Source organism: Haemorhous mexicanus, chromosome 33, assembly GCF_027477595.1.
Source record: "Haemorhous mexicanus isolate bHaeMex1 chromosome 33, bHaeMex1.pri, whole genome shotgun sequence".
NCBI classification, from domain to species: Eukaryota; Metazoa; Chordata; class Aves; order Passeriformes; family Fringillidae; genus Haemorhous; species Haemorhous mexicanus.
In genome coordinates, this window is record NC_082373.1 from 2,236,088 (window position 1) to 2,242,664 (window position 6,577).

Below are 6,577 nucleotides of genomic sequence, written 5' to 3' on the forward strand. Positions count from 1 at the left end.
CTCAAAAAACATCTGACTCGATGCTTCTGAGATGTGACTCGGACAGGGCCGAGCCTGCCGGCGAAAGAACGAATGATATCGGCGTTGTGCCGAGAAGTACGAGCGTTTGAGAAGCTAGAGATGACGGCTGATGCTTGTGGTAAGGGCCTTGAGAGGAAAAGGCAGAGCTATCTGATCCAAAGGACCCCAAAGACACCAGGTAACACAGTACACCGGACAACACGACACAGACCGGAGCTGTTCTGCGCTGCACACCCGACAGCCGCGATCAAAAGTAGAGCTTCTCCCTTTCACTGTCCTAAGAGGCCTCTTAGAGGACACCCCTTTACCCTCTGCTGATTTTTAAATCTGTCCCAGGAATTTCTAATCCAGTACTCTCCTATCCTCCCATCTACAGGCTGTGGCCCCTGACTTATCTTTTGGATGATCGGTGATGTGAATCCACATTGGACCTGAAACAAGTCTGCCTCGGAGGGCCCTGTGATCGCCTGTTAGCCTCTCGGTCAGCTACAATAAAGAAAACCAAAAGCAATGTATGAGTTCGGGGTTATCTGGGCCCAATCCCAGCAAGTCAGCTACCTGCCCTCTCCAGAACGTACCTGGGTCCTCGAGGCTCCAGCTTCATCCTGATTCCAAGAACGTGGCTGTTATTATGAGCAGCACCTGGGTTAGAGAGAAACAAAGTTACATGGCATTTCTGTGAGTGCAGTAGGTGACCTTGTGTGCTGTGAGACATGCAAATGCCTCTTCTACACTTATGAAAAGCCTTGGGGGGGGCCTCAAATAGATAACATTTCTCACCCTGCTACGTTCAAACCACCCCCGCAATAACTCCTAACCTGCTACCTGCTCACCCTCCCTCTCCTAGTCACAATCCTCGACTCACCTGAAGCCTCAATCCCAAACATCATCTTGGACACTGGGCAGATGCCTTTTGTGATGTGATGAATGTACTGAAAAAAGTGTTGTACTTGACACAACCTGGAATTTCTGAAAGCTGCGCTCCTCCTAAAATAAAAATAGAAACAACAAAACAAGAATAACACCAGAAATTACAAAAGCACCTTACCACTCCTGAACACACAATCCAAAATCATGAACTTCAATACTCCCTCTGGTTAATGCTGCTTTCTTCGCAGTATCTTCAAAGCCTCTGTTGCTTTAGATGCCCAAAAGCACCTGCTGAAAACAAGCTGAGATAAACTGAAAAAGCCCCTTCATTAAAATGAGAGGAGAGCTCTTACCCCAGTACATCCCAGAGAGGGAATGAGGCCCCTTAGCAAAGGCTGGGGTTAATATACCCCTGATTGTGCCCGCCTCTCGTTCCCACAATGCCTGGGAAAAGGGAGGGGGCAAATCCCACTGGGTATAAAGGCCCTCAGAGCAGCTGCAGCCGTTTGGCTCCTCTGACTCTAATTCAAGGGGTGTAAATGGCTTGTTATAGAAGAAAACTTTTCAGGGAACTAACAGCACTTTTTTTTTTTTCCCTACAACTGCTTGGAGCAGAAGAACAGAAAACAGGTAGGAAATAAAACAGTGTGTTTTGGTAGCATGGCTAGATAAATTGGGTAATGTGCTGTTAACTTACATAATTAGACCTTGGTGATCACTAAGTAGTGCTTCATGTGTGACTAAGCAGAGTGGAGAAGATTACTAACAATATGAAGAGTCTGACTCTCCTTAGGACCTCTAATTAGAACAATCTACAATATAAACAAAAAAAAAAAAAAAAGAAAAGAAAAAAAACCGAAATCCTGGGCAGTGTAATGTTGAAGTACATGCCAGACTGACACTTCTCTGAGATATCTAGTCTAAAGACACAGAAAGAAGTGCCCAGAAATGAAAATGTAAATTCTTAAAACTCAGAAAAAGAGCTTCGTTCAAGTGAACCTGTAGAAATGAAAAAACAGAGCAGGTACCTCCACTGAAACAGATGAAATGGCAAAAAACCCCCTTTGGTCCTCTAATTTAATCTCCAAAAATATTGTGAAAAGAAGGGTCCTCCTCCCAGCTAATCTGAGGCCCTGCACCTGCAAAGCCGCAGTGGCCTTGGGTATAGCTGTAGTCTGATAACAGGATGATGTAGCCGAGAGCACAGCATGAGAAAAGAGAGATGTAAGTTGTAAAGAAGGAAGAAGTAAGAATAACCAGTAGACCGCTTAGCTTACAGAATATGCATGAGCTTATTACATGTTGTGCTTAAATGTCTGATGCTCTAATCAATAAACGAAGCTTGCTGATTCTCACATGGAGATGACCCGAGCTTCCTGCACTGTGACAAATGGCGCCTCGAACAGAGACCCTAAAAGAGGGGGGAGGCGAAAGGGCTGGTGCTCCGCGCCTTGAACAAGGACCCTAGAGAGGGGGGTTGGCAAAAGAGCTGGTGGTCTCCGTGCCCCGAGCGACCCTACAGAGGAGTCTCGGCTTGAACCTGTTGGCCGCGGTCCAGTGCAGTATCCGTGTCGGTCCCGAAGCAGCACGGGAGGCAAAGAGCTGGTACTCTGGCCCCGAGCGACCCTAGAGAAGAGTCTCGGCCGATGAACGCCGCCGACGTCTTGGAAGGGCTGCAACAGCGCTGACGTTTAAATTGAAAGGTATGAAAAGACGAGCGGCGTATGATTTTTTTTTTTTTTTAATGCTTTTTAGAAAAGCGGGGACTATAAAGTATTGACCTGGGAAAAGAACTCCCAAGATTGCCTGCATATAGACTGCAAGCCGTAACGTAACCAAACAAGAGTTAAAGAGCCTGTTACAGCAAGCAAAGAAACAGTGAGATCTTTATTAATTGGACGTGAGACTAACTTTACCACTTCGTAAGCAGCGGCGCGGTAAAAGTAACATTTAGCTCCCCCGCTGGGAGCAGAAACTGCTGCGGCCACTTTGTGCTTTTTTTTTCTGCATCGCAGCCGGCAATTGCATTCACAGCGGTGCCGGCGGGAGTCGACCCTGTATTACCCGTGCCGACCCCTCCCGTGGCCGCCTCCCCAGCAGAGCCCGTGAGAGCTCCGGCCGCGGCTGTCCTGCCATCTCCCGTGTCGGCTCCACCAGCAGCTGTCTGCGCCTGCACTGCTGCTTTCGGCACCCGGAAAGGACGCGGCTGCCGTCCCCAACCCGGCAAGAGATGCATTTCCTTCAGCTTTGCAGCCCCCACCGACTCCCGCGGCGACCCCGCCTTCGCCCGCCGGGCCGGTAAAGAAGATTAGAGTCGACAATAGCGACCACCAAGCGTCTTCAGAGCCGCCCCTCTGCCCCCAACAGTAGCTGCCAGCGCCTGCGATCAGCCGAGATTCCCTCCCAAACTTTTCGAACTGTCCCGAGACTGCCCCTGCGGGGGCAGCTGAGACGGGGGGGAAGACGAGGAGGAGGGGGGGGACGCCATCCTGCCCCTGCGGTGCCGCAAGGGCCTGTGTGAAAACTCAGCGTTTTTCGCAAGCCGATTCGAGTCTAGTTCAGAAGTTCCCATTAAAGTTTAAAATGCTTAAATTCCCCTGCTCGCCCCAGCGGCCTAGAGAAAGTAACTCCTAAAAGTTCTGCCTCTGTTCCCCAGCCCAGAGGCGGGGGAGAGGGGGGGGGGGGGGTGGGGAGAGTAGTACCAAGGAGCTGTAAATTAACCCTGTGAGTACACCAAAGGGAACTGCATAACTGTAAATAATCTAAAAGCCTGTGTTATATAGACCTTTTTAACCATTCGCAGTCTATATACTCCCAGCTCTCTGAGTTGCAGAGGTTAACTAGAAACTTACAAGTAAAATTAGGCTTTAGTGTTGATAGATAGCTCAAATCTTTAAGCCTAAGATTATAGCTATGTTTTATTGTTAAAGCTAATATTATAATAAGTGTTATAACTTTGTTAATAGTATTAGTTTTGCTTTGTTTTTGCATGTGCTTATAAAAAATAGTATAAAAAATAATATTTACTGCATTTAATCAAACATTGCTTGTGCAAAAAGAAAACAGGGGAATTGTTGGGAATCGGTTACATGACAAAGGTCACGTAGACATGCTCTGGATAGCTGAGAATTGGAAAAATACTGGCCCAGCTAATCTGAGGCCCTGCAATTGCAAGGCCGCAGTGGCCTTGGGTATAGCTGTAGTCTGATAACAGGATGATGTAGCCGAGAGCAGAGCATGAGAAAAGAGAGATGTAAATTGTAAAGAATGAAGAAGTAAGAATAACCAATAGACTGCTTAGCTTACAGAATATGCCTGAGCTTATTACATGCTGTGCTTAAATGTCTGATGCTCTAATCAATAAACGAAGCTTGCTGATTCTCACATTGAGGTGTCACCGAGCTTCCCTCACTGCGACAGAGAAGATTTTTCCCCCAATCAAAACCCACAAAAGAACAGACAGCTGGAGAATGTTTGAAAGATGTGCATGGGACTCACAAAGCAGCCTGACTTTGCGGTGGCAGCACCTGTGGTCTAGGAGGCACCATGTGCAATGCAGAATTCTCAGCATGCAGCCAGTCATTCTGCGCAAAAGAACCCTGAACACAAGGGCAGTCCGTTTCAAAATGAAGAAAATCAGTCCAGACAAAGCTCTGGAAGGGGAATTGTAGGAGCCACTGAGCACTCTCAAACCAGCCGAACATTGCAGAGATGGCAGCTTGGCTTCTGGAAGCCTCCTAGCAATGCAGAATTTCAGGAGCCAGCCGGCCTCTCCGGGCCACAGGCCCTGGAACACAAACAACGGCCCTTTTCCCAGGTAAGCAAAAGTCACCACCTCCGTTTCATGGTGTCAGTTTGCAGGAGGTACTTGGCACTCTCAAACCAGCCTGACTTGGCACTGGTGCCAGCTTGCCTCTGGCAGCCATCCTGCGCAATATGGATTTTTAGGAGCCAGCCGGCCTCTCCGGGCCACAGGCCCTGGAACACAAACAACGGCCCTTTTCCCAGGTAAGCAAAAGTCACCACCTCCGTTTCATGGTGTCAGTTTGCAGGAGGTACTTGGCACTCTCAAACCAGCCTGACTTGGCACTGGTGCCAGCTTGCCTCTGGCAGGCATCCTGCGCAATATGGATTTTTAGGAGCCAGCCGGCCTCTCCGGGCCACAGGCCCTGGAACACAAACAACGGCCCTTTTCCCAGGTAAGCAAAAGTCACCACCTCAGTTTCTTGGTGTCAGTTTGCAGGAGGTACTTGGCACTCTCAAACCAGCCTGACTTGGCACTGGTGCCAGCTTGCCTCTGGCAGGCATCCTGCGCACTATGGATTTTTAGGAGCCAGCCGGCCTCTCCGGGCCACAGGCCCTGGAACACAAACAACGGCCCTTTTCCCAGGTAAGCAAAAGTCACCACCTCCGTTTCATGGTGTCAGTTTGCAGGAGGTACTTGGCACTCTCAAACCAGCCTGACTTGGCACTGGTGCCAGCTTGCCTCTGGCAGCCATCCTGCGCACTATGGATTTTTAGGAGCCAGCCGGCCTCTCCGGGCCACAGGCCCTGGAACACAAACAACGGCCCTTTTCCCAGGTAAGCAAAAGTCACCACCTCCGTTTCATGGTGTCAGTTTGCAGGAGGTACCTGGCACTCTCAAACCAGCCTGACTTGGCACTGGTGCCAGCTTGCCTCTGGCAGGCATCCTGCGCAATATGGATTTTTAGGAGCCAGCCGGCCTCTCCGGGCCACAGGCCCTGGAACACAAACAACGGCCCTTTTCCCAGGGAAGCAAAAGTCACCACCTCCGTTTCATGGTGTCAGTTTGCAGGAGGTACTTGGCACTCTCAAACCAGCCTGACTTGGCACTGGTGCCAGCTTGCCTCTGGCAGGCATCCTGCGCAATATGGATTTTTAGGAGCCAGCCGGCCTCTCCGGGCCACAGGCCCTGGAACACAAACAACGGCCCTTTTCCCAGGTAAGCAAAAGTCACCACCTCCGTTTCATGGTGTCAGTTTGCAGGAGGTACTTGGCACTCTCAAACCAGCCTGACTTGGCACTGGTGCCAGCTTGCCTCTGGCAGCCATCCTGCGCAATATGGATTTTTAGGAGCCAGCCGGCCTCTCCGGGCCACAGGCCCTGGAACACAAACAATGGCCCTTTTCCCAGGGAAGCAAAAGTCACCACCTCCGTTTCATGGTGTCAGTTTGCAGGAGGGACTTGGCACTCTCAAACCAGCCTGACTTGGCACTGGTGCCAGCTTGCCTCTGGCAGGCATCCTGCGCAATATGGATTTTTAGGAGCCAGCCGGCCTCTCCGGGCCACAGGCCCTGGAACACAAACAACGGCCCTTTTCCCAGGTAAGCAAAAGTCACCACCTCCGTTTCATGGTGTCAGTTTGCAGGAGGTACTTGGCACTCTCAAACCAGCCTGACTTGGCACTGGTGCCAGCTTGCCTCTGGCAGCCATCCTGCGCAATATGGATTTTTAGGAGCCAGCCGGCCTCTCCGGGCCACAGGCCCTGGAACACAAACAACGGCCCTTTTCCCAGGTAAGCAAAAGTCACCACCTCCGTTTCATGGTGTCAGTTTGCAGGAGGTACTTGGCACTCTCAAACCAGCCTGACTTGGCACTGGTGCCAGCTTGCCTCTGGCAGCCATCCTGCGCAATATGGATTTTTAGGAGCCAGCCGGCCTCTCCG

General features: G+C 50.4%; 1 long non-coding RNA gene across 1 annotated transcript; it reads left to right on the forward strand.

Annotated features, from left to right (window-relative positions):
* The first annotated feature begins 1,367 nt into the window (after nt 1-1,367).
* Nucleotides 1,368-4,275, forward strand: LOC132340854 (uncharacterized). The gene is made up of 2 exons (XR_009490017.1): nt 1,368-1,521; nt 2,647-4,275. It is a non-coding gene; the product is annotated as an uncharacterized LOC132340854 (long non-coding RNA).
* Nucleotides 4,276-6,577: the final 2,302 nt, after the last annotated feature.